Genomic DNA, 20,187 nt, shown 5'->3' on the forward strand with positions numbered 1-20,187 from the left:
CTCTTGCTGGAGGAGAAAAAAAAAAAATCCTGATATATAACCAGAATTTCTCATGTTTCAGTTTGTACTGAAAATTTGCCACTTGTAGTTTCAGTGTGCATCTGTGAAAAATGTTTTTCTCTGTCTGTTCTGTAACCTCCCCAAACTGAAATTTGTGCATATTAATGCTTATTGTTCATCTGCTAAGCTGCTGCACATACTGTGGTTTGTCTTTCCTCACAAGCACAGTAACCTGTTGAGTCTATTGTTTTTCTTTTTCTTTTTTTTTTCTTCCTTTTTTTTTTTTTTAAGGGCTAATAGTCTATAGTTTTTGTAATTATCCTAATACTAATCGCTTTAAGGTGTGGATTCAGGTTAAAGCATTTTCCACCACCTTTCTTAAATTACAAAGCAATCACTTGCAGCATGCTAATACACTCTGCTTCGATCTTCAGCCTTCACAAAGAGCATCTCTGAACTTAGTTCTTCACTATTTCAGAGGCGTCTTCATCAATTCTGCCTTGCAATATTTTGAAATCAAAGGATGGGTATAAAACACTGTATCAGTCATTCCATTACAAATTCTTCACAGCTTAAAGACACCTTGCTTAGAAGCAGAAGCATATCATTTTCTTTACGTGCTATCAAATTTAAACTTGCTTCTATTATGCTCTTGCATTTTCCTGATCACTGCAGTCCTTCTAATGCTTCCCCTGATGGTCTCTGCATGTATCCAAAGAGATCGTTCTTTTATTTTTGAACAAAAGAAATCAGGCTGGGGCAATATCTGTTTGAATAGTCATCCTGCATAATAGAAACAATTATTTAAAGCCTAACTTACACATTAGTGGGTGTGTAAATAAAAATCTATCTTATGCAAACAATTTTGTCTTCTGTAGAAAAAACACTGTCTTTGTGTATGTGAGGTTGGTGTGTGAATTCCATGGATTCCTTTAGTGTTACTTTTTTACAGGCTAGATTTTATGAAAACCTTCAATTCCCTTTAGTTAGAGTTATGGGTGGGCTATATTTTGCTTCTTGTCTGGTTTTAACTGTTCAGCATCCATTCTGTGCTAATTCCCTTTATAGCCGATGTGAGTAGGTAGCACATCCAAAGTAGATATTCTCCTATGATGGCATGAATCACCTTCAGTACATTTGCACTGACTGCAGATGGAGACAAAATAGACGACTTTACCTCATATACTGCCACAGGCAGAAGTTATAGGACATTCTACCTCCTTCTTATGTTATCCCTGTTAGACACAGTGTGCTTGATTTTCCCTGCTGTTTTGACCCAGTTTTGAGCCTACAGATGTTATGAGAATTAAAAAAACTTCAGCAAGCCGTGATAGTCCAATTACAGAAACCCTTGGAAAAACATGTGGAGCTTTAAAATAGGACTTTCCCTCATTTGTCCCCTTGGGATGCCAAAGTCTGCCAATGGCCAGTTTGAGAGTCCTGCATTCCTTCTTTCACTAACCCAGCCAGCATATGTAAGGAAACAATGCTCTTGTTTTAACACAGACATATAACCATGATCTGCTTTCACAATGCAGAAATCATATGGGTGTTTTTCAAGGATATCTACAATATCTGTCACTGTATGTAGATAGAGGCTAATAATAAATGAGCATTTGAACTTGAGGCCCCCAACCTACAGTGTTAGTGTCTGCTCCCTGACATAAAACATCTTCTCTTTTTGAGGTACCTTAGCTGAAAAGCCACCTAACAGATTTTTGGGGGGAAAGCATAGATGGGATTACAGAGATAATACTAACTACTGAAGAAAGTTATAAAGAGGAACTCAATTGTCTTGGGTATGTTTCTATCTTCAAGAATAAAATACAGCTCTAAAAGTCAGGACTAAAATGCTGAATATGCCTCATTCTTTCACTTACAAAAACCTTTGGAGACCAACCTACATACATGTATGAGTCTAAACTAATATCCAAAGTGAATGCAAAGTATGGACTTGAGAAGAGTCTTGGATTCACACCCAACTGCCCATGGATCAGACACTACTGACAGGTGTGCCAGAAGGTTCCCACAACAGCAGATTGACAGGGTCAGCAAAATTAGTCCTTTGCTATTCTCCCAAGGACCATTCCCAACAGAGTGGTTTATGTCACTAGGAAGTAAGGAAGCTCCTAAGGTCCTTCAGCAGGGAGCTTGGCTCCATTCTCAGATTTTTTTTGTCCTGCCTGTTACAGAGGTAATTCAGGCCACAGGTCAACCCAGCCACAGGAAGGATGATGAAGGACTCCATAGATTTGTTTTGCTCCCCTTCCCTGGATCAGCAAAGGTGGAAAGAGACACAAATCCAAGTTGACCATGCAATGGATCAAGACTGCAGCCGCCTAATATTGGAGAATGGCACCTACTCAAGGAGAGTCTGTCATTGCCACTGAAACTGTCCATTTTACTGAGAGATTTTGAGCCAACCCTGGGCATAGATAAACCCTTGAAGTTTTAAACTGCAGCTGTGCCACAGAGCAGCTGAAAATCAGATATGTATGACAAAAATTTTAAATTGAGAGGACATTGTTCCCCAAAGAGGTTAAATATTTAGAATAAGGAAAAATGACCAATTGCATAAATGTCTCAGAAAACAGAACCTGAATACTTGGAAGAGTAATGTAAAAATTCAATACCTCCACCAGCAGTACTGGTAATATTAATACAAATCAATCCAAATTTAGCAATAGACAGTATAACAGCATTTTGCTGTGTTAAATATTACCTAAGAACTATGTGGATAAGTGCTGTCTGGTTTTGCTTTTGTTTTGTTTTTTGTTCATTTGTTTTGTTTTTGTTTTATCTTGTTATTATGGATGAACAAAACAACAGAAGCTCTTCTTGTATTAATGCATTGAATAAGAGCTCTTGGGATACCAGTTGTCTTCTTGGGCTCTCTACAGACTTCCTGTGAGACTCTGAGCAACTCATCTGAGTTATCTGTATCTATGAGATCAGGTTTTGAAATGTAGATGATGTACCCTTTTCTCATAAAGGACTGATGGGACTAAACCCACATATTCTGTTTTGGGGGTGACATGCATAATTGACTAGGTAAAATTATTGCAAATTGTTCACTTGAAAATTCAAGCAGATATTAGTATCACATTTGCAAATAATCAGGTTTCCTTTCCAAAGCGGAGGGAGAGCTGAGTCAATTTCTTTCCTTGTATTGCTATATTTATATAGCTTGTGCCTTTTTTCTCTTTATTTCCCCATAGGGCATGCATATAAAACATTTACATTAAACTAAAAAAAAAAAAAAAATCTCTGGTTGCTTTATTAACTTCAAATTCACTTCCACACAATCCTCTTAATTAAAACTCTACCCAGAAGACTGGTTCACAGTTCATGGACATCTCAACCATCTTTTAAACAGGGTAAAAAATAGTGAAGCAGCAGCATTTTTAAGTATATTGCAAATACGTAGGTATTGGTAGTAATTCAAGCTTTCTTGTTAATAACATAGTTCCAAAACTACTGCCTCTGTGGGAGCCATTACTATTCAAATAACATTGTGCAGTGTTATTCATTTTGGATAACATTCATTTTGAATTGCGATTGTACCAGGAATTATTTCAAATTCAATTTTCTTCATGCTGCAAACCTGGCACTTCAGTTAGGTATGTGCATAAAAGCATCTGTGCATATGTACAAGAAATGAAAGAGTTTCAAAGGAACAGTGTATTGGCCTCACCAGCTGTAATGGGAGCAGATTTAGCTCTCTGATCAACATAGGCTGAAGACAGAGAGCACAGAGTACTCCCAAAGAAATAATTAAATGTCCTTTCTGTCCAGACAGGGTCTCTGCATTGAGCAACTCTCCATGAAATTTTATCAGGAGAACTACTCCAAAACAATACCTTAAGATAGTGACAAAAAGCATCTCTTATTTTCCATAATGAAGGAAAAGAAGGCTAAACCTAAGCCTCGTGAGACTCCACCTGGAGCCCTGCATTCAGCTCTGGGGCCCCAGCAAAAGAAGGACATGGAAGTATTAGAGTGAGTCCTGAGGAGGACCATGAAGATGATTAAGGGGCTGCAGCACCTCTCCTGTGAAAACAGGCTTAGAGAGTTGGCGTTGTTCAGCCTGGAGAAGAGAAGGCTCTGGGGAGACCTTACAATGGCCTGCAATGTACCCCCTAATCTAAAGGGGGATACAGGAAAGCTGAGGATGTTCCTGGTTAGAGTGAAGAAAGCAAACAGATTTGGATAAATATTGCTTCATGCACAGTGACAATCATGCTGAAAACTCAGCAACAGTTAGTATTAGGAAATGCTTTTCCAAGTGTTAAAAACACAAAAATAAGGCTGTGATTGTATTTCTCATCATATTCCAAGTGTCTTAGGAAGGACTGCTAGGATGCACTCCTGATGGAGAAAACCACTTCATGTAGTTTTCCCACACAAAATGCCTGACTTTTCACTTAGTGAATTTTATGACAGTAGGAATAAGACACAGCTTTAACCAGAGTCAGGATGAATTCATGCTAGGACTCAGTATATCCTTAGGCAATACAGTGTGAAATCAGTACATATGAGCTAGAGTATAGTTGCATTTGTGTTGTCCAGGGACTAATTTAGACTTTCTTCTTGGTGTTTTCTTTCTGACTAACAAACCACGGCAAGCTGCATGAAGTAATTCAAAGCAACAGCAGGATGGTCATCTTCAGGTGCATTTTAATGGCTAGCACTGGAATTCTGCAGTCAATATCTTTTTCCCTGCAAACTTGTAGAGATGCAGCAGTAATGCTCACTAATGAGCAGCCCACAAGGTCTCCTCCATGGCTTCATCTGTATCTCACATATATCCACAACACGGTTCACCTATTCCATTAGCCCATGTTACAAACTGAGATGACTAATGAAACAATATTTGGGGGTGTAGCAACACAGAGCGGGAGACCAGAGAGCCAGCCCACAACCCAGAGCCCCTGAGGGACTGTAGTAGCAGGGACAGTTACTGCTATGGCCTGTCATCATCTGAGATAAACTTAGGAACCAAAGAAAAGAGACTGAGACATTTAAATGGAAGAAACTTAAGATATTTTTACAATGTTTTTATATTGTATATAATGTCTTCTGTATATTTCCCTTTATCTTAACAGGTTGCAGCAGCCAGAATATTTACACAGAAAGAATGTCCCCATGTTCATCCACAAGATGTATTTTAATCTGCTGATTTTATTCCTTCTTCCTACCTTCTACTTTCCACCACATAAAAATGGGACATGAAAGATTATTTTACCATAAGGGAAAGACAGTCAGATTTAGTCAAATTTCTTGTGCTTGGAGTGTAGAAGAGTCTAGTGCAAGCTTTCACTCTCAGCCATTGCACAAAGCTGTTGCACAAACCTTCCCAAGTCAATTTGGACATATGGTAACATCAGCATTAGTCCATGTTTTTTTAAAAAGGACCATCAGCACCACTTTAAATCTTACACTGTGTTGTCAAAAGTGGACCAATACTCCAAATGAAACATTTTCAAGACCATGTTTGTTCATTTTTCTGCTGATTCTTTCTTCCCTTGGCTCTTTGGGAGATTCTTACCCCATGTCTTTGCACCTCAGCTGGGGAAACCCTTACAAAACTCCAAGGTGATTTGGAGGTGTAAAGGTCTGCACAGAACCAGGTGGAAGACTATTCACACTCAATGTCAGGCTTCAGATTTTCAACACTAACACTGTCAGATTTTGTCATTTGCTTCTAATACAGTGAGGTAATATCATCAAAAACAATATTCCAAAGTTCCTAATTTTGTAAAATAGTCAACTTGTAAGCACCCTAATCATTACATGTAAAGGTCAATATTTCTACAAAAAAAAAAAAATATATATATATATATATTATATATATATATATATTCCAAATAAACAAGTTAAAAAGCTTTAACTTTCCTTTAAGCAGGTGTCTTACCTGTATGTTTAACAGTGACTAATATCACCCTCTTTTATTCAATATATTTGGCAATAAACTATACATTTAGCCTCTAGATCTTTGACAAATCTTCTGTCTCTAATTCAGAGGGGATTCTCAAAGTTCTCAATAATTCACATTCAAGTCTTCAGCCCTAGAAGTCAATGATTCAGCCCTCAGGGACAAAATTCACCTCCTCAGATAATGAACGCTCAATTCTAAATTTGAAGTGCTTGGGGTCTTTATTGTCTGAAAGAGCTTCATGAGCCAGGATGAAGTTTGTGAGTCTTTGATCAGTCAGGGCCCTGTGTCTGATCCCTGGCTAATCTGAGCCATTTTCAGCTAATAATTTAGACCAAGTCCAGGAGGTCTGTTGGTCAAGAAGCAGTCACCAGCAATAGCAATGCTAACAGCAGTGAAAACTGGAATTTGAACATTCAGTGCATTTTCTAAATCTGCTATTATTTTAAACATGCCATGGTTACCTTTCTTCATGTCAGTACTTCATTAGTCACTAAAGCACTTACTTCTCATCAGAGATTAGTTAAGTAGGTGTGCTGAGTTTACACGGCAAGGTTTTGGTAGTGGGGGGACTGCAGGGGTGGCCTCTGTGAGCAGAGCCCAGCAGCTGCCCCATGTCAGATCAGGGCCATATCCAGAGAGGTCCAAAAGGGACCTGCTGCTGCCCAGAGCCAAGCCGTGAGCGACACTGGTTGGACCTCTGGGAGAACAGAGATAAGGAACGGGAAAATTTTATGTGCTACAGCAGCTGGGAGGCGGGGGTGAGAACTGAGAGAGAAGCAGACCTGCAGCCCCCAGGGTAAGTGCAGCAGGAGGGCAGGAGGTGCTCCAGGCACGCAGCACAAGTTCCCCTGCGGCCCCTGGAGAGGCCCCTGGTGGAGCAGGCTGTCCCCCTGCAGCCCATGGGTCCCACATGGAGCAGATCTCCACGCTGCAGCCCATGGAGGAGCCCCCGGTGGAGCAGGTGGATGTGGCCTGGAGGAGGCTGCAGCCCATGGAGAGCCCCCGCAGGAGCAGGCCCCGGGCTGGAGCTGCCGCCCGTGGAGAGGAGCCCACGCAGGAGCAGGGGGTCTGGGGGGGGAGCTGCCGCCTGTGGGGGACCCGTGCTGGCACAGTTTGCTTCTGAGGGATGGACCCGGTGGGACAGAGCCTTGTGGGAGTAGTTCTTGAAGATCTGCTGCCTGTGGGCAGCCCCTGCAGGCTCAGTTCGGGAAGGACGGCATCCCATGGGAGGGACCCCGTGGAGCAGGGACAGAGAGGAACCATGAATTAGCGGCGGAGATGAGGCGTCAGGGACTGACGGCAGCCATTTCCCTTTGCCGCTTGGTGGAACAAGGGTGGAACACGGGAGGGGAAGGTGTCTGATTGTTGTTGTTGTTTTGTTTGTTTGTTTCTCACTGCTCTAGCTTGTTAGTAATAGGTGAAAAACTTTATTAATCTCCCTACACTGTCTGTTTTGCCCGTGACGATAATTGTTGAGTGGTGTCCCTGTCATTATCTCAACCCTTGAGCCATTCTAACCATATTTTCTCCCCCTTGTCCTTTGAGGAGGAGGTGTGAGAGAACGGTTGTGATGGAGCTCAGCTGCCCAGATGGGTAAAACCACCACAGTAGGCACTTTAAGTTTCAGGTCTCAATCTTTATCCATTTTTTAATTAGAAAGAACAAAACAAGACTGCAATATTTTTATTTTTTTTTTATGTTAGCAGAATCTCATTTTGGGATATAAGTTACAAATGACTTCACAGTTTTTGTTCAGACTTTAAAAAGAAAATTCACCTTCAGACATCACATAATGACTAGGAAATTTCACTCAAAAATGTAGAGAATTTTTATCCATTTGAATGCAATAGAGGCATCACTGTTGCCAATTGATATTCATTGTTAAAGCATTTCATTAAGTCAGAGTCTCAAGCATTATATTTCATAAGGAAGCTGATTTTGCTGCAAACTCAGTAGTTGTCTTTTTGTGTGATACATTCAACTTTCCTCAAAGAAACAGTCATATAATAGAATTGCTAGAAAGTTCCTTTAAATGTTACCAAGAAGAGCTGCAGTTGTAATCCTGATTCTTAAAAGTATTTTGCATTAGGAATCATGCCCTGAAGACAGTGTGCTGAGCATAAAGAATGGAAGGGTTACATTGAACGTGAAAAGGCTCACTATTTTTCCAATTATTTGACGATATATACAATAATTTTGTACCTTGCTTGTCTGCCAGTTATAGCAAATATCAAGCTTCCCAGTTTCTTTGGACTAAAGGAGGAATCAGTGTGAAATAACAGTATCCAGGGAAACAAAACAACTCAGACATGACATTAATTCCCTGATGTCTCTGAAGGTAATGTCCCAGCTTCCTGTATAGTGGCCAGAGACCTTAAGCCAGCTGACTCCTCTAAAAGAAAGTGTTGTGTAGTTGTACACTAGCCCATGATGTTTTCATTCAGAAAGAAAATAAATGAAACAAAAAGCTGTGGTGACAGTTTCAGGGACTGAGCAGGGTCTTTTCTAAACAAATATCAATTTTAAAAAGAAATTATAGAAAAGTGTGGAAAATGATATTTCACAAAATTAGAGAGGAATTCCTGTCATGTCAGTTTTGATCACTTCAGTTCAGTTCAGTTAAAACCCTGAGTAAATGCAATAAGTCTCTCCTGTTAAGTCAGAAAAGCAAGACTGGATTCCAGCCATCCCTAATCATGTAACCCAATATAAAAGCTACCCAGTCCCAAAAGATCTGCAGAGCATCCTCTCCAACCTGTCTTCTCTGCATTTTTGTACAAAACAGGCTGCAATAAACTTTAGACCTATGAAGACAAGTGCAATTATATTTGCTGTATTGCAGTGCCATCAGGTATGTAAGGACAGGCATGGATAGTTGTGAGGAGCATCTTTAATGGACAAGACAAAGAAGCAGAAGTCTGCAATTGTGGGTTACGCTTCTTACTCTTACTCTGGCACTCTAATAGCAAGTCAGTCCTCTTTCAATGCCGTGTTTCCCTATTATAAAATGAGTATAGATACATCACTACAGATTGGCAATGCCTCACAGGGGTACTTCTTGTGAGCTGCAATTAAGCAACGTCTGTAAAATATATTGAGATAATATCTAGGAAGCTGATATGTGAAAACAAAACACCATGAGGCAGACAAAAAAAAAAAAAAAAAAGGTTTATACATGTATTAAAAACAAGCCTTAAAAGCCAAAATGTCTTTCGTCCAAAAGATAATTCATGCTTCACAGTACATCTCCAGTCATTTTCACTTTATCCTGTGTAAAACAAAAAGATTTTGAATGTAAGAGAAATGTATTATATACCCATTGCTCTAAAGTAATCTGAAACCAGACATCAGGGTTCATCTAATTTGTTAAGAAAACTATTTGTTACCTATTGGTGTGAAAATCATGTTTACTGCTTATATTGCTTGAGGCAAAACATGAAGATTCAAAGTTAATTTTCTTTCATAAATAAAACATCGCAAAAATCTTCACTGCGCTGTGCTTTAAGTGTAGGCTCAAGTGTTGGTGTCTTGTTGCCATCTACTGGGTAGGACTTAATTCCTGAAACCTGTAGGTTTTCACTCTGCCAAATATACCTGCAATCCAAAGAAGTGACTGTATATGTTTCAGAATTCTGAATACATTGTGTCTGGTGTAGCATTTTTTATTCATTTTTTAGGATGCATCTTACAGCACTATTTTTCTTTGTCTTCAGAAAGTATCACTGCTATTAAATGTGTGGTACTTAAGGAAACATAACTGCTGCCTCTCAGCAATGCACTAATGCAGGCAAAGAAACACAAATAATAATTGTATCACAAAAAAGAAGCCACCACATTAATGCTTTAGAAGATTAATATATAAAGCCATTATACTAAAGAGCAGCTCAGTAAATTATGTTTATAAATGCAGTCGGTGTGATTTATAAGGCATGAAGCTGAACCCTGATTTGGATTCCCTTTTAAGATGCACACTGTGTTTACCTAGGCTGGGAGTCTGTAAAGCTCTTAAACATTTGGGTAACTTTTAAGAACCCAGTAATTCCACTGATTCGAAAGACACTACTCAAGCAAAATGCGTACTTTCATGTGCTGAGCAATTGGAGTTCTATATAATAAGGCAGAATACCTCCCTTTAATGCCAAACTCCTCTGCAATAGTCACTGAAAGAGTTATTCTAGGAAATTATCCAAAAATATAATATATAGTCTTATTTTAACTAGGAAAATGTATCTCACATGGCAGCACAATAGGGAAGGCTATTCACAGCCAGGGTAAGGAAGGGAGGTTTATTCTGGTCCACTTTTTCAGAGTAGTCCAAGCTACTGAATCACACCAGCTCCTAATGTGCTGACTCACACTGGCATCAGGCCCTTTCACTTGGGGAAAGTGCCTATGTCCTACACCCATGTGTGTAAATATTCAGGCATTAAGAATATTAAAGACCCAAACGCGTGAAGTGCAGAGTAGCTTCAATAAAATGTGTTCAGCCTCTCAGTGAGAGAATGGATTCTTAAAACTGTCTGCATTGCACTTGATCACTGAATCCAGCCAAGGTCTCAAGTTCAAAAAGTCATTGCCTTTGGAGCTGGAAGGAAATAGCAAGCAGAAATTCTTACTGAGTGTAACTGGGTATTTCTCTAAATGGAAACTAACTTAGTCTTGTCAGTATTAAGCAAAGCTGAAGAAAAGAAAAAAGAAAGGAAAATCCAATTGATAGGACATTTGACCTCAAAAAGAGGAAAAATTCTGAGATCACAAAACATCAAAAAATCTGAGACAGACAAAAATACTCAGGCTGGTTTTATAAAAATTAAATCTTTGTCTGACAAGCTTGACTGTACTTTTTCAAGGATATAACAGAGAGCAGACAAGGATAACACGCTGGAGGTAATCTAATTTGATTAGAGAGAAGCATTTGATGAAGAACTACACAGTAGGATGGTAAGTACAGAAAATCCAGCACATTGCCCTTGAGTGTTTGGAGGACAGTGGGCCTATTTTAATATGGGGTTATGGTTCAGGGGGGAAGGAAATGAAAAGTGAAACACCACTGATGTGAAACTGTGGACTTAAACCTTCTTCCAGATGAATGACCAGAAAAAAAGGTTTTTGACAGCAAGGAGAACAAAAGTAAATCTTTTAAATGAAATGTAACCTGTGCAGTACTTAAGTCCACAACTGCAGCTAGGAATCAGATAATGCTTAGAAGACTGCATTCACAGGCCTTTTATAAAAGACACACAAATATATTGTAAGTTTCAACACTTTCAAAAGTGGTCCTGAAAGATCTGTATTTTTTCAGAGGAGCTATGTGCACAAGTTTGAACAGGAGATAGCCATGAGAACTGGTAACACAACATATAGAATTTCTACACATTTGTCTGTTGGCTTACAAGATACCACTGATGTAAAACAAAACTTATCAGATGATAGAAGACATGTTTCTCAAAGCACTGGATGAACATATAAATAGATAGATAGGTAGATACATACATACATACATACATACATACATATATACATAAATAGATAAAAATAGGTATTTACTTACAAAGTTGAGTGGTACAAAGGATATTTACCAAACTACTAAAATGCTAAAGGCAGAAGTAAAAGACAATTAAATAGCATCTTCTGAAACAATAATAATATGACAGAGTCAAACTCAAGTGGTGATATTAAATAAGAGGAAATGTTATCAAATCCTATTCATAAAGAGGGGTACAGAATATCTTCCCCCATATAAATGTCATTGGTAATAAACTAACTATTCTGGAATTTGGAACAAACATGGGTTTTCAGGCTTCATGTGGGTCTGTCGGCTGAGGCAACAATCATCTATCATTACAGTATCACGCTGTTTAATATAGTGTGTCCTGAGCCTTAGCAGAGATTTCTTGGCCCTGCCATAATAACAAAAGCATCTTTCTCATTCTGATCTATAGAGGTATTCAAAGTGGAAAGTCAATGGAAAGGTGCATCCTACTCCTATATCAGAAGTCATTTTCACAGCAGCACAGGCTCTTAGCAAATGCCAGTGTGAAATACCAGCTTTTTCTCTTTGTTTCATTTGAGAATGTTTCTTTTGAGATGTAAACATCTCCTGTCGTTCTGAAGGCTATTGGCAAAATCAGGCAGGTAGATCTGTATTCCTTCACACTAACAATATGGTCAGCCACCTAGGGTGATCTTACTCCACACTCACCTTCATCATTTCCTAGTTAGAAGTGTGTGTCTTGCAGATCTTTTTCTTTCTTTCTTTTTTTTTTTTTTTCTCTGATTGGTGCATCATAAAAGGGTAAAGAGAACTGACATGTTTTTAATTTTCTTTTAATACATCTATTGCTTTACTTTAAAAAATGAGGTATGTTAGATGCCACACAAGAGCTGCTGATTTAAAAGAGGTTGTAAGCATTCTGTAGTATAGTCACAGCAAAGCTTTTGTCTTTGCCAAAATATTTCATTAAACACTTTCAACAGCCCTGCTTTGCTTGTACTGCATAAATAAAATGGTATTTTATGTGCCGCTTTAAGTAATGGGGCATACATAGTCTGTAACTAGATAGAGTTCCCTTGGGAAAATACCAGGTAGCTTCACAGTAATCACATTTCCCTCAGAGTACTTGGTAATTAGTAATTATTCTTAATGAGATCAAAAGTAATTGCTATGTAACCTTCAACCATGGTTTAGACATTGAGAAATAACGTATGTCATCATAATTTACTCTTTAATTGCAACTATCTTGCAATTGCATGCATTTTACCATGTAGCTAGATGTTCGGTAGTTACCAAGCAAATAAAAAGTCATCCAGTCATATTTATAGCCCAGATCACTTCCTCCTATACAAGCAGCTGCAGGAGAGGGAAAGTTCACTGCCAAATTCCCTGCAGCATAGCATTTGTGTTTGTGATCCTGCTGCATCCCCTTGAATGGGCAAGATTTGCAGCCTACAATGAGCAGGGCATGTGGACACTACCAGCTCGTGGTCCTCCAAAGGACATTGCACATTACAGATCTGAACCAAGTCCCCCAGTACATGAGAAACTGCTGGTATCTCTAGTGGGAACAGGTTGAGAACCTACATTTTCTGGTTTCTATCAGAATATTTAGGGAAAGAGATGCATCCTATTATAGTACATCATTTCACTTGTCATGTCCCATGTACGTCTGATCTGTTTGCTGCTTCTCCATGTGCAATTGCTTGTTGATAGGGTCTTCCACTTATTCCACTAAAAGTTTTCTCAAAACTGTCCACCTTGATTTTTGTAACATCATTTCTTTTGGCTTTGGTGTTTTATCTGGACTATTAATCTCTCTTTCTTCTCAGCTACCTATAATCCCGTCCATTCTGTACATTCCATTACACTACATATAATTACCTTGATTCCAGTTCCTCCATAATTTCTGCTAACACACTTACTGAATACGTTGTTTATCAGAAGACTGTCTCTTTCCTTTGGTCTCCAAATGTCTCAGTCACACAACTTCCCCTTTCTTTTATACTTTTTCCCCATGCTGCAAGTAACAAATAGAAGAGAATCACTCCATCAAAACCCATAAAGTCATCATGGTGCTTACATTCAAAACTAGCCAGTAGTTCATATAGTGACACCAGAAATGTATGAAACTGCTGTTATGAGTTTGCACAATTTGTTTATTATTTTTTCCATTACTTAATAAAGGTGGGGTGCATTTGTACCTCAGCTACCCATTATGGTTTATATTTTAGAACGGATCTTCTCTGGAAAAAGGACTGTCATTTATTAAATGCCTCTATGTGTCAATAAAACCTTGATGACAATATAATCTAACACAAATGTAGGTTTTTCATAGTACTACATTGATGATCTGGTAATTGCTATTATTATCAAACAATATCATTGTTATGCATATGACTGCAATGCAAGGTGCTCAACACAGAACACATAACAAAATAATATGAGATGTTTTCTTCTTATTTCTCTCTTTCATTTTCCCTTCTGAACTCAGTTATGTATTTATTTTCTGTAATCTGCTAAATTTCAAGTAGCTGCTTTGATCTATGTCTATCTACATACATTTTCCCACTGCTCCTGTTTTATTATTAGCTTTGTACACTTTCATGTGTCTTTATCTATCAGCTCTATTACAGAAGATGGTACTGTATAAACTGTCTAGATAAAATAAATATTAGTTATTGCACTTACACGGAGCCTTCAGAATAGGAGAACCCTGGGAAAGCCAAAATTCTGATTCATCTTCTTTGAAATAGGTGCTTAAAACAGGTCAGCTGAATCATCTGGAGATAATTATCTTTCCCAGGGAACTTCATAGGGAATCAGGAAAACTCATTTAGGTTAGATGGCTCACTTTCAGATTTCTAAAGCTGGGGGACAGGGTATTTATTCTACCTCACTGAGAGGAGGCAACTATCCCTCAAAAGATAAATTGTTAAAGGCATTATATTTATATTAACAGCATATTAATATTAATATTATATTAATAGGAAATAGGAAAATATTATATTAATAGGAATCTTTAAAATGGAAGGAAAACATTGTTTTAGAAAATAACAACTACATTTCACAATTATACGCAGTCTGAATGGTGAGCTTTTAGGCTGCCCCTCCAGTTCCAAACCCCTTTCATGGGCAGGGACACTTCCCACCATACCAGGTTGCTCAAAGCCCCATCCAGCCTGGCCTTGAACACCTCCAGGAATGGGGCATCCAGAGCTTCTCTAGGCAACCTGTGCCAGGCCCTCACAACCCTTACATTAAAAAATTTCCTCCTAACCTCTAATCTAAAACTCCTTTTTCTTCAAACCATCCCCCCTTGTCCTGTCATTATCTGATTGAACAGAGTCCCTCTCCATCTTTTTATAAGCTCCCTTAAATTACCAAAAGGTCACAATGAGGTCTTCCCGGAACTTTCTCTTCTGTAGGCTGAACATCCCCAGCTCTCTCAGCTTTTCTTCATAGGAGAGGTGCTCCAGCCCCTTGATCATCTTTGTGGCCCTCCTATGGACCCACTCTAACAGCACCAAATCCTGCTTGCGCTGGGGGCCCCAGACCTGGATGCATTACTCCAGGTGGGGCCTCACAAGGGCAAAGTAGAAGGAGACAATCACCTCCCTCCACCTGCTGGCCGCTCTTTTGTTGATGCAGACCAGAATTGTTGGCCTTCTGGGCTGCAAGCGTGCACTGCTGGCTCATGTCGAGCTTTTCATCCACCAGAAACCCCATGTCATTCTCTGCAGGGCTGCTTTCAATGAGCTCTTCTCCCATTCTGTCCTCCTGTCTGGGAAAGCCCCAACCCAGGTGCAGCACCTTGCACTTGGACTTGTTGAACCTCATGAGGTTCATGTGGGCCCACTTCTCAAGCTTGTCCAGGTCCCTTTGGATGGCATCTCTTCCTTCTTTGGTATCAGCTGCACCACTCATCTTGGTGTCATCTGCAAACTTGCTGAGGGTGCACTCTATCACATTGTCTATATCATTGATTAAAATATTAAACAGCACCGGTCCCAGGACAGATCCCTGAGGGACACCACTCATCACCAGCCTCCACCTGGACACAAAGATATTATACAGAGGTGGCAACTCTCTGGGTTCTCCATCCATTTTTGTCCACTGAATATTCCATCTATCAAACCCATATCTCTCCAGTTTAGAGAACAAGATGTCATGAGGAACTGTCTCAAAGGCCTTACAGAAGTCCAAGTAGATGATATAGGTAAGTCTTCCCTTCTCAACTGATGCAGTCACTCCATCACAGATAGCCATCAGATCAGTCAGGCATGATTTGCCCTTGGTGAAGCCATGATGCCTATCTCGGATCACCTCCTTGTCTTGCATGTGCCTTGACAATTGCTTCCAGGAGGATTTTTTCCATGATCTTCCCAGGCACAGAGGTGAGGCTTACCGGTCTGTAGTTCCACAGGTCCTCCTCTCTACCCTTTTTAAAAATTGGGGTGATGTTTCCCTTCTTCCAGTCACACAGGACTTCACCTGATTGCCAGGACTTTTCAGATATGGTGGAGAGAGGCTTGGCAACTACATCAGCCAATTCCCCCAGGACCCTGGGATGCATGGCATCAGGGCCCATAGATTTGTGTATGTTGACTATCATTAGGTGGTCTCATATCCAGTCTTCATTCACAATGCAAGGGACTTCACTCCTCTGGTTCCTGCCTTGAGGTTTAGGAACTTGAGAGATTCAAGAAGAGTTACTGACAGTGAAGACTGAGGCATAAACAATGCTGAGTGCCTTGGCTTTCTCCATGTCTGCTGTCAACAGTTTTCCCATCCTGTTTATCAGTGTGTACACTCTCTTTGGTCTTATTTTTCAGGCTAATGCACCTGTCAAATCCTTTCTTATTATTCTTTGCATTCCTTGCCAAGTTCAACCCCAACTGTGTCATGGCTTTCCCGGTCCCATCCCTGCACACCCAGACAGCATCCCTGTATTCTTCCTGGGCCACATGTCCCTGTTTCTAATGCCTGTGCATTTCCTTCTTGCACTTCAGTTTGATTAGCAGGTCCTTACTCAGCCATGCCAATTTCCTGCCTTCCCTGCTTGTTTCCTTACTCATGAGGATGGAGAGCTTCTGCACATTAAGTGTCCTTAACGAGTCCCACTGCAGTCTAGGGCCATTGCATTGCTTTCCACTTGAAATAACAGTCTTTGTCAGAACTAAGGAAAATTGCTTATTTTCAACATAAAACACCTAACAGTAGGACTGAGCAAACAAACTTTGCATGCAAATCAATTGCAGCCAGATTTCATGCAGGGAGAAAATCCCAGACTATCCAAAGCCTTCAGTTTTGTAATCTCCTGGAGTGTTTTGTATCATTTTATGGCAGCTTCACACAATTTTCATGATGTTAACTGCTGTAAAGTGAACTAAAGCTATTACAGAAATGACCACACCAACATAAAGAGCTCTAACCTACAGCTGCCCAACTGCTTCTCTGAGAAAATTATTACCCTCCATAATGTCACGTGTCCCATCACCTTGTCCACTTTGCTGTTGAGTCATACTATGTGGATATTAAAGAAATGTCTTTCTTTGAGTCATGCAGAATGAATCAAGGAAAACTTTACCTTTCTGGTCTATTTTTCAAAGAGGAAAAGTCTGTGTGTTTTAAAAGTCTTCAACAAAAGATGAAAATAACAGTTTAATATGTAGAAAATTGAGCTCTTCAACTATTACTACAAAACCTGGAAAATCTAAAAAGAAGGAAAAGCTTGTTGGGAATTTGTTTTATAAAACTTTGCTTTCTGTTTCCTTCTTCCTTTAGCTTTCACTGCAGCTAAGATTTTCAAGTCAATGGTCTTTTGACAGGAGTCAGCAGTCCAGACCAAACTGACACCTCTCCAATACTTTCATGCTGGATTTCCATTTGCAGTAACTTGAATGACTGTTGAAATTACAATCTTTTGTTCTATTGAGATGACTTGTTTCTTATCTTTGAGGTTCTTTAGCAATATTTTACTCCTTTCTGGTAAGTTTTTTGTACAGTAAATATATAGGGCTGTTGTTATTACTCCCTAAAAAAAAAACAGTTGTGTGCAGATTTGAGGTCATTATTGCTCCTTTTTATCATTACATGTCACCACCCCTATTGTCAATCTGTGCACATTTATAGACATATCACAATATAAAAATCCCTCTGCAATCACCATAATTTTGTTCTTCCTCCTATCAAAGTATCTAAATCAAAACAACTACTTCAACCCAACAGGGTAAGAAATTTAGAAGGAGAAATCAGAGAGCTTTGATTGGAAGGTTTCGTCCCCAAAATGGAAGAGAAGTATTATTCTGCAAGTGTTACTTTTGTGAGATTTTACTGTACAGAACAAAAAAGTACTCTTCAAAAAGAAGCAGCATCATGTGGCATTCCAGTTTTTATGCTACACGTGCACAGTGCTATGACATTGACCATCAGCAGAAAGCTCAAGAAGCTTAAACAAATAAAAGCAGCAGTGTTGTGCAGCTAGGTGAAAAATATTAACAGAAACATTTGTTTTTGCTAAGAACTTATTCTTTCTAGACTGCTTAAGCTCTAGTGGCTGTAGCCACAGACAAGAGCCAGTAGCTATTTTTCTGTGTTAGACTGCATGACAATAGCTGGAACAGAGCAAAAAAACAACGGGCAACTTTTCTTATGAAGATGCATTTTTTCTATGGTGGATTTTGTTGACTGTTTTTCCCAACTTGACTGGTTGCCCCATGTATTTTAGACATACTAACTGGTTATTTCTCGTATTTTGCAGTGAATCCATGACAAAGTGAGTAAGGGCACTAGCTCGGAGGGAAATCTTGGAAATCTTGAACTGGATCCCTCCGGAACTGCTGCCCCACCAGAAGACCTTCCTTTTTTCCTGCTCTCTAGTATTGCAGTCCTTACTGCTATCACAGCAGTAAAATGGTAAACAAGTTTCTTCTACAAAAGAGATGGATGGGAATTAAAATATTTAAATCACCCAGCTGTCCACAGGGACCTCATTAGTACCCAGTTTGCCTGTGAAAATACCACATTTCAGAAAGCCATCATGTTATTACCTCACTTGCAATACAAACACTGCTGTGCCATGACACTACATGAACCCCAGAAAACCTGTTGCAAACAGACTCGTCTAGATTAACTGCACAGCAGGAAAGAAGCCCAAAAGCTGACAGAATAACTGAATTGGTGACAAGAAAAATAGAGCTTGATTCTACCAGTTTTTACTTTTTCAAGGGGCCTCTTCTCATGCTGCTGAATGTAGTGACCCCAAAGCAACTTACTCACCTAGTAACTGAGCACTTCCTTTGGAAAAAGAAGAAAAAAAGAAAGAAAAAAAAAAAAAAAAAAAAAAACACAACTTTCTTGGTCTCATAAATTAAGATTATATAAAACATGGCTAACATTTTTAATTCCTTAATTTCAGTATTTTGAAGAGTTGTATTAAGAGCATTAAAATGAGATATTCAAAGATGACTAGCCTTAGCCTATGTCCGTTCCCATTGCTACCTGAGTGCTAACTGACTTCACAAGAAAGAAAATCCTAAGGGGGGTGGACCTAAGCCTGATTTTTTGGCTTTCCTATTTGCTCATTCAGAAATGAAAATTAAAGACAGATCCACATGCAGAAGGCATAGAAACTAGCTGCTGTTCAGTGACCACTGAATATTTTTAAAATTCACATCCCAAATTTTCATTTGAATTAAATCCTCAAAACTTTTCACGTCATAAAATTTTCAGTCCAATGAATAATTCTGATTATAAAATGGGAGCCTAGAATAACTTGCAGGTAACTTAAGGATTTAGAGAGCTGAACATACATGTATGTCATAAAAAATGAACTCTCCTCTATCTTCCGTGCTGTTGGTGTAGATATGCTTCTAAAGTGAATTTTTCTATTCCTTTTCTCTAGAGAGCTTTAAAAGGACGGGGCAGAAGATTTAGATCTAGTTTAATCTCTCCCACAGAGGAACATTCAGGTATTAGCAGCATGACACTTGCAGGTAGACCACTGCTGGTGAACACCATTCTAACCAGACTTCAGCCATCTAAAAACTATCTGTCTACTTCAAGTTAAAGATTGGTACTTTAAGGCCAGAGAAGGGCACTTCTTAAGTATGACTGCATCCACCTCTCCCTGACACCCATCTTAGAACAAGATAAACTATTCTCTTCATCCCCCACTGACAAGAGAAACTAAACAGCTCACACAGACATCTGAATTTCTAGGCAGGTGAGATGAATCTTAGCCTGCCTGTTCATTCACAGTAGATTTAACTTGTGCAATTTCCTTAGTGATATAATATCATGCCTGAATTTGCATCTCCAAGCTTCAGGATTGCACAGTAAAATGCAAAAGGGGGGCTTTGAAGACATCACTTCAAAAGAGCTTTAAAGAGCTTGAATTATTTTTCCTGCCACTAACTTCCCTTGATTTCCCACCAAGACCCACAAAACTTGAAAAGACTGCCTATCTCGTCTGCATGTTTAATATATTCCTCTCCTCTCCAAAGCATCTGTATCATACACAGAGAGAAATGTGTTTTTATAAACAACTCAGCAGTCAGCAGGAGGTGAGATGATAGCTAGCTGGTGAGGCGCCAGCTAAAGACAAGATATTCCAACATTATAAGAGATGGAGTCAGATGAGCATAACTCCAGGAGGGTTTTGATTTTTATCTTAATAGTTCTCTTTCCCTGCATGGTTTTGAGAAAAACAACACAAGAAGAAGGAAATAAAAAACTCCAGCATGAGACAAGA

Source organism: Netta rufina (assembly GCF_964035555.1).
Source record: "Netta rufina genome assembly, chromosome: 1".
Lineage (NCBI taxonomy): Eukaryota > Metazoa > Chordata > Aves > Anseriformes > Anatidae > Netta > Netta rufina.